The sequence below is a fragment of the Ochotona princeps genome, chromosome 31, assembly GCF_030435755.1.
Source record: "Ochotona princeps isolate mOchPri1 chromosome 31, mOchPri1.hap1, whole genome shotgun sequence".
NCBI classification, from domain to species: domain Eukaryota; kingdom Metazoa; phylum Chordata; class Mammalia; order Lagomorpha; family Ochotonidae; genus Ochotona; species Ochotona princeps.
In genome coordinates, this window is record NC_080862.1 from 6,760,526 (window position 1) to 6,769,775 (window position 9,250).

The window sequence follows — 9,250 nt, forward strand, 5'->3', positions numbered from 1 at the left end:
ATTCTTAACACAATATACATTTCACATCACTGCTTTGAGGAGCATCTGTTTGGCCAACCCAAGACACGTGCCCATATTCATAATGTCAAAGGGGACTGCCTATTCTGAGATTCAGCTGATCGTTTGTTCTGGTTTGCCCGAGACAGCCTGAATTGATGATGACTCTTCTGGAAGGGTTATTATTTGTGCTCTTTTAATTGCTGTCCAGTGTGGATGCAAATGACCTGGTCATCTTATGGACAAGACCCTCACAATGGTATTTTCTAATACTAGGAAGAGGACTCAGAGTGTAATGAGCAATAAATAGAGGGTGTCCACTCTTCGCCGTCTGTTAGCTAGCCAACCTCCACATGTGTAGCTTTCTTAGCTCAGTAACAAAAGAAAAGGAGAAACGCGGGTCACATTCTTGTCATGTGGTGAAGATGATCTTGGCAGCTACTAGAAACCCCTTGTGTTGAATCATGACAGTCTTAGTCTAAGCCTGCCTCAAATGGGAGCCATTAGCATAGATTATATTTTTTATTATGCATAAACTAGGAGGTTTAGATCAGATCAATGGGACCTAACACAGAGACCTCCACATTCGAAGAAGGTAGAATTGGAGAGAGCATATTTTGACAGAATTCAGTTCATGTTATTTTCAGTATATAGAGACTTAGCTTACCTAAAAGGCTAATTTCTATGGATAGATGGGAAGTTCTGAAGGTGGTGGGTACATTAAACTTGAAGCAGGATGAATAATGGCACAAAAATTTGAGTGACTTGGAAATGTACATTGGGAGACTGAGTCTATTCCTGGGGCCTAAGGAGCTCTCCTGAAGGAAGTGATATGTACAAGAAAAATGAAAAACAGCATGAGCATGCTCAAATATATATATTTGGCCATATATACACACACACACACATATATATATGGCTTATTCAGCCACTTTTTAAAAAATATATTTTATTTTGAATTTTGAATTATGTGGTACAATTTCGTATAGACTGAGATTCCCCCAAAAACTTCCACCCCTGACAGATTTTTCCCCATTTTACTACTATGGTGTAGTCAGTCCTTCATAAGAAATCATAATTCTATCAGTCTCTTCTTTAAATGTAGTGACTGTTGGTACAGACAGTGTCAGACAGTCCAGCAACCCATTGTCTACACATGTCCAACAGTTTCATTGGTGCTGTAATTTGTTGTTGTTGTTGTGGCTGTCGTTCTAACTCATACCAGTTGTTCACCTTGTTTCATGGCTTCTCAATTATGGAAATGTATAGTGATGGAGTACATGCTCAATTATATGTAATTAGAAAAAAATCCAGTTTGGGAGCATAAGAAAGATCATCTTAGACTGAATGGATATTTTTCTATCATTATCTTATTTATGACTGAGGAAACAAGGTTGTTTGGGGGTTCTGATGAGGAAATGTGATAGAAGCTATGCAGGGACTTGAGTATTTCATATGACCTAGTAATTTTCTCTGGTTTCCTTCTCCTGAAAGGAACCACAGTGCCATTAGGAACATAGCATTTCAGTCCTTAGTTTCTCTCTGAGTACCAAATAGAAATATACCTTGATTTTGGACTTTAAATTCCTTATAACCTAAATGTGGAGTTGCTTTAAATAGATCTCATTATGGCTGGCGTATGACTCTGACTTTCTCTGATGGCTGTGGTGGTGAAGGATGGTTTTGGATGTATAATTAAAGTTGCTCAGAAAGCATAATGGATCAGTCACTGATTTTGTGAGAATTTCATTAACTGGGGCTTCCTGTTGTCATGACAATGAAACTGAGTTTTTCTTGAAAATTTTGCTGCCAAATCTTGATAAGGATTCTACATTTTGTCTGTTTGAGGTACTGCGGTAACTAGATTATTATGGCAAAATGTCTTTGCTCTTCTGTTTGAGTAGTTTTTTTTTTTTTTTTTTTTTTTTTTAGGTTTTACCATAGACTCGGGGAGAGCTGATTTAATAACCATGAGTTCTGATCTATACTTGACACCTTCCCTGTGAATCTAGGTTGAACTGTATGAAATTCTGTGTGATCGGCAGAGAAAGCTCTTGTTGTGGTTCTCCTACAGTTATTAAAGATCTAAAAGAACAAAAGAAAATGTTTCATGGCTTTTATGAAATGCAAATTTCTTTTGGTCTAATGTCTGAATTTTGATCACCTATCTTCCTTTCACTTCTGTCTAAACCTTTCTTTACTGCTTTAATTATGCATTTTGAACATTCTGGCTTGGTTGTGACCAGTTTTGTGTTTCAGGGCAGTCATAAGTGCCTGCATGTTCTCTGCTGCCCAAACTGTGCACTTTTTGTTCAGAGGGACAAGCAACCATAATGATATCCATCTGGGAGTGAGCTTAAAATAGTGTCATGCGTCATTTTGCAGTGAGGAATCTGGATATGGCTAATGGGGTGTTATCAATCAGGAGATAAAATTAAAATCCTATGTTCGGAACTGCTCCTGCCAGAAAGGGTGGATTTTTGGAACAGCTGTTTTCTATTAGACATTATCGTGTTCTTCAGCAGCAAATTACATAGATCAGAAATGTACCATTAACAGTTTCCCCAAGTGAGGCTGTAAATGAGGATGTTGTCTTCCGAACAAAGATATTGCAGGGGCAAGAGAGGAAGCTCTGAGCACAGCCTTGTGGAATTGGGCTCCCCTTGGAGACTCCGTAATAGCTCCCTAAGAGGCAATAAATATATTTTTGTGATGCTAGCATAGGGAAGTGACCTTTTGAACTCTGAAAGAGATGATATCAAAGCTGCTACCTGGCTAGTGTCTCAGCAGCTTGCTTTCGATTGGTTCCAGAATTCATTAACTCTTAAGAGGGAAAAAATGAGCTGGGAGTGGGTTGGAGGGAGGAGAGAGAGTAGAAGCACCATTCTCAGCACCAACTGTCTCAACTACAAATGAAGATAAGTTGTTTGAAATGAGCACTTAGGAAACAATCCGTGCGTTCTGCTTCTTGCTGCTCAGTACATTAAAATGAGTATGCTAAAAGACTGGCTCCATGTTGATGTTACTGCCTTATGAAAGAAAAAAGTGCTTCCCCCACCCTGTGTTCTGTCTCCCAACAGATGACAGTGATAATGAGAACTAAAAACCACTCAAGTCGGTGTATGAAAGGAACTATCTGTTGAAAAAATAAAAAAAAGACAGCTCCTGGTGACATCTGCTGAAGTATACTCATGTTTTGCAGCGGGTTCCAGGAAGCGCATTAAAAGGCTTCCTTTGTGCTTGTCCTTCTGAGTTAGCAAAGATGGACTTGTCTCTCTCCTGTCTGATGTGGATTCTTGAATCATGTAATTATTCCTAATTTATCCTTAAAAGTGAGCGTCTCAAATACAATTTTAATTGGGATTTCATTAGGTACTTATTATACCATGTGTCAAATGATAGTTGATTATTCTGACTATGGAGAGTGATTCTGAAAAAGAGAGTGGGAGACCAATGGATATCTGTGAAAGCTGATGGGGCTCAATAAATATGCTTAAAAATAATCAGTTGATATGTAATTAGTCTAAGTAATTACTGCAATTAAACTCTATTTGCGGAACCCCACTGTGTTGTTTTCCGTCTTAATCTTCAGCATGCTTGTTGTACTTTTGTTCAAATAAAATTAATGCAATGAGAGAAAAGACAAAATAAATATGGACCTGAATATTAGAGATAGGAAAACATTTCCTCTTTTTTATGGAAAGATGACATGAGGAGTTTTGACTTTCATGAGGAAAAAGTATGTGCGTGCTTAAAAATATTCTCTTCACCTAGATGAATGAGACATATTCAGTGTACTTTGTGAAGCAATAGAGTAGGGATTGAGTCAAATGAGAGACCTTCCAGACTCGCTTACTGTGCGGTTGCCATTGTAATTTGTTTCCTATATTCTCAACAGTTAGTGTGGTGGCTGTGCATAGAAAGTGGTTTTTTTTAAAAGTCATGTTGTATGATTAAGAGCATAAGCCTGTTGTCACTGAAAGTGAGTTTTCATATGATGGGGGGGAAAAACTGTCCAAATTTATTTGCTCCAAAAAAAGTGTACCTTTTAGTTCCATTGTATATTTTCAGAAGCATTATTTGTTGGTTGGAGGGGAAGAAAGGCAGATATACACATACATACACAGACAAAGCTCCTCCGCGATGATTCACGGCCCCCAAATGGTAAGGGGGTAGCCTGGGCTGAAGCCAGGAAGCCAGAACTCAATTTGTGTCTTCCACCCAATTACTGGAGCTATGAGGGTTTGCACCAATAGGAACTCAAAGTCAGGAGCCAGTGCCTGGTGTGTAACAGCTTCGAAAGCTAAACTGAAGTCTGTCCCTCCACAAACTCTTTGAAGGATCCCCACACCCAGCTCCTCCTCAAAGGAGTTTAGAGATCTCTTCATTCTTTTAGCTCTTCATTTCTGTCATCCAGTTTGTTACTAAAGCGTGATCCAAGGATCAACAATGCCAGTATTGCTTAGGATGTATTAGACAGTGCTGCATCTGTTTTTTGCCATGGACCTGCCAAACCAGATTTTGCCTTTGAAAAAGTTGTCCAGGTGCTATATAGGCACATTGTAGTGTGAAAAGTTCTGGTATAATGTAGTCTGATGCTCTTGTTTTGAAGTTTTTGCTAGTAGTCTTTATCACATCTCATATTACGATGCAATATCTGGGCCCAATGTGGTGTCCTAGCAGCTAAGGTTCTTGCCTTGCATGTGCTGGGCCCCTGTGTGGGTGCTGGTTCATGTCCTGGTGGCCTCACTTCCCATCCCCTATTTGTGGCCTGGGAAAGCAGTTGAGAACAGCCCAAGGCCTTGGGACCCTACACTTGTGTGGGAGACCTGGAAGAGGCTCCGGGCTCCTGGCTTCGGATCAGCTCAGCCCTGGTCATTGTAGCTGCGTGGGGAGTGAACCAGCAGGAGGTTTTCCTCTCTGTGTCTCCTCCTCTCTGTATATCTGACTTTCCAATAAAAATAAATAAATCCAATATCCGTCATATATTTATACCTGAGTAGAAACTTCAATGTCTTATTATATGTGTACCTATATGATAATTCATTTATAAAAATATACATCTATGTATAGTAAACATAGATAAATATTCAAGATCAGATTGAGATGCTTCTATGAATACAATGTAGAGGGGCAATTGGTATGGTTTGAATTGTGTCCCCTCTTTTAAATCACATGTTGAAGCCTTCAATGCCTAATAATGTGACCTCTTTGGAAAATGGATCACTGTAGCTATTTTTAGGTACGGTGCAATTGCAGTAATGTATGCAATAGTCTTGCAATCTGGAACTTCTTTATTTAAAGGGGAAATTGGGAGGAGGACATTCATATAGGAAGAATCACTCTGTGAAAATGAAAGCACAGTTTGCTGTGATGGTCCTGCAAACACCAACAAATGCCAGTCATGTTCCAGAAACTATGAGTAGCATAGAACAAAGTTTTTCTCCTAGCTCTCACAAGGAACCGATCTGTTGGTACTTAATCTTAGATTTCTGGCCTCCAGATATGTGACAGGATATGATATGATAACTTTCCATTGTGCAAGTTGACTGCTGTGTGGAACTGTGTTACAGCAACCTTCACAAACGAACACCCTAATAATCCATCATCATGACTCCTGGAGAAGGTGGCATCTGCAGAGATAGAAATGATGTGTAGGGAGCATCCTTGCGAAGTCAGAGGAAGGCATATTTCCTGAGAGAACATAGGCACGGAACTAGAGGCAGAGCAAGATTGGTGTTGAGATTATGCACTGGGTCTGTGGAATTTCCCCCCCAAATAAATATTTATTGATGATGTTTGTAAAGAGCTAATATAAACACAGTTATCCAACTTACCATGACAAAGCAACTTGAAACTGTTGGGATTTCTGTGACCGCTCAACGCAGGTCTCTTTTTCCATACCAACACAGACAAGTGGATAGGGTGGAATTACACTGCTTGCTTGCTTAACAGTACTAAATTTTAGCTGTACCATAATGGCAATTGGAGGGGTTTCCATTACAGACTTTTCTATTAGTTGCTATGTTCAAATTGCAAGTAAAGTGCCATGACCAGGATCTTCCTGAGTTAGGACTGGAAGCAAGAGTAAGAGATGGTTGTCATTTACATGTCATTTATCAGGTATCACCCATAGAGTAGGATACCCCAGGGTACAACCTGCTTGTTCTAATCGTTAACTGTGGGAAGCATCCAGTGGTCCTGCCTGAGCCTCCTGTGGAACCTCCGTGGGGCAGTGAATACATATTTGTGGATGTCACAACATCAAAACAGTGTCTTGCTTTGGAAGCTCAGGGGAAAGACAGTTTCTGGTAAATGGAAGTCATTCTTGGCAGGCTAAATTGTTACCAGTTAGCACTATGGAATTCTGCTCATGTAGCGAGAATGAAAACATATTGAAGCAAATAACCCAAGTTTTCCGTGGCAGTTCCAGAAGATGAGGATTTGGCTCATTATTAATATTCTCCGCTTGATTGCTCCTTTCTGTTGCGCTGGAGATGAAAGTACCCCGTGGTCCTACTCAAGCAGCTGTTCATTAATCGCCAGACAGAGCTGGTGGAGCAACTGATGTGAGGCATAGCCTGGTAGTGAGGGACATGCAGGGCTGTTGGTAGGACGCCCAGGAACATGTTGGCAGAAGTTGGAGGCCGGCAGAGTTCTCTTCTTCATTCCTTTTTTTTTTTTGCTGTAAATGCCACAAAGTTTTACAAAAGAAATTCACTTGTAATAACTGCCATGCATATTCACATTGAATCTTTGAAACACAACTTGATCATGAACATGTTTATACTCATTTCATAATTTACTGTTGGAAGTCAGACAAGTGAGTCCCTTATGTTATGGTGTATCATACAGTTAGTATGGTCAAAAACATGGACTCTTGAGCCAGTCTGCCTGGGTTCAAATTCCAGTCTCACTGATTCTTAGCAGTAAGACCTTGGACAAGCTGCTTTAACTTTAGGCAGTCGGTCTTCCTATCTGAAAAATGGAGATGATAACACGAGTAGTTCTTACTTCCCAGAGTTATTGGTAGGATTAAATGAATCCTTAGCTGTACTGCTTAGAAAATTGTGTGACCAAGGAGGATGATGTAGGAGCAGCGAAAACCTGACACCTTACAGGTTCTTTACAATGAACATAGTTCATTCTACTCTCAGAAGCCCAAGTTCTTATGATACTTGATCACTCTTCAGGCATTTCTTGCTCTTCCCTCCTTCCAAACCCAGTGCCATTTTTACTCAGGAACTCTCTGGTGGTTCGTTGGTTAATCTGGTTCATCACTGGACCCTGAGTTGTTTTCCTCAAGTGTTCCTGGCTTCATGGTGTGTGTTTTTCACTATGCTGGTGTTTGGAGTGGCATGGATTTGGAAGTGCCGTCTTACAAAGTAGGGGTTGAATAGTCCCTGGGAGAGGTGTGGAGCAGAGGACATCTGGCTGGGGAAGAAGTTGCTGTACTATACTTTGTGAAGGGAATTGCAGCCATTGCAGGAGACGCTGAGCCGTCTCTTCCTTACTGATGTCTGCCCATTTGTGAAGAGGTCTTCTTCACCTGTGGAGGGCGCAGTCAGGCATCTAAATCCAAGCTGCTCACTCAAAACCTTCATCCATTCATGGATGAACATATTTGAGGGGTAATTTTCTAAAGCAAAGCTACTTATTTATTTTAGAATGTATATAGATCTGTGCTTCAAGACTAGATGCTTGATTGTGCGTTCACGTTTCTTTCTGCCTAAATCTAATCAGAGTAAAGAAGAATTTGAATGTGAAATTAGCCTAATGACCTAATGGTAAAAAAAAGTGCATAGTAAAGCAAAAAAAAAAAAAAAAATGGGCAGAAATTAAGGCAGAAACAGACCAATTTAGGACTCTACTATTGTGAAAAATGAATCAATAAGGACCACAGATATTTTAAGGAGGTGTGTGTGAGTGTGTGTGTGTGTGTCTGTACATGTGTGTTTTATTTCTGTTGACAGATGGGTCTTCGCTACCAAACTTGGAAGAAACCTAGGCAGTAAATCAGTTTTCCTATTTTATGACAGACTTTATCATGAAAGATGATTCTAAATGTAAACACGGTGGGTAAAATGCCACTTAGAGGGAATTTAATAAACATTCTAATTTAGACCTCAGCAAGAGAGCACCTAAATATCAAACATAATGATATACCACAAATCAAATATTCAGGATATCTATTTTAATCTGAGAGGAAACAGAACTCTTTATTCTAATCTTGCCGTAAAGCCTTTGGCTTCCTAAAGTATGTGATCTTGTTAAATTAAAGGATTAAAGTGAATGCATCCTTACCTCGGTATGTACTTACAACTAAATAAATAACATGCTTGTTATGACTGCAAACAAAGTGAATTAACTGAAACAAGACAGACAGCATGGGCTTGCTGATGCCTTTGTTTCTGACAGTGTCTAATCCAGGAACAGGAAGATACTGAGATGAGTAAATAGTCCTTGTCTGTGGGAGCTCCCCAGTGGTTAAGTTTATGCCCAACTCATGCTAAGAAGTTCAAAAACTAAAGCATCTGGAGACATTGCATATGTATAAAGGAAATCCCTCCCTGACGTTGTCTTCTCTGTTTCCTGCCTATGTGAAAATCCACTGATGCTTTACCATTTGGGGCCCTCATGTACAGTAAAGGAGAGGATGGAGCAGAAAGTTTCCTTGCTAGACATGTTTGAAGAATTGTCCCCTTTGAGCTGCTGTCTCAGTTCGTTGTTCATCCGTTATCTCTGAGCCCTTGAGAGAGGGAAGGAGGGAGGAAAAGAGGGAGAGGGAGAGAGAGAGAGAGAGACCCCCAGTGATGGTCATGAAACCCCATTCCCAGAAACATTTAACCCAGTGGTCATGAATGTGTCCCTTTTCCTCATGGAATGCTATGCTAAGCCAGATATACCAGCAGCTAAACAGCCCACAAACACACCACAGATATTTGTTTATTGGGACTCAAAATATGGAGTGGGCAACAAATACTGGGGGTTGGATTATTAAGACCAGATTGAAGAGTACTGTGGTGGCACTTGGTAAATATCACTAGTGGTACAATATTGAAAAGACTGGGAAGTCCTCAACCAGCCCTTCAGAACTGAAACACATGACTTAACCACAAGCTCTACTTTATGAAATCTTAAACTGTAACATGAAGAGTGACCTAATTTAATCCATGTGAGTTACATGTTTGATGTCAACAGACTTTAAACTGCGGGGGAATGCAACAGTAACTTTTGTCTTTAATAAAATCTG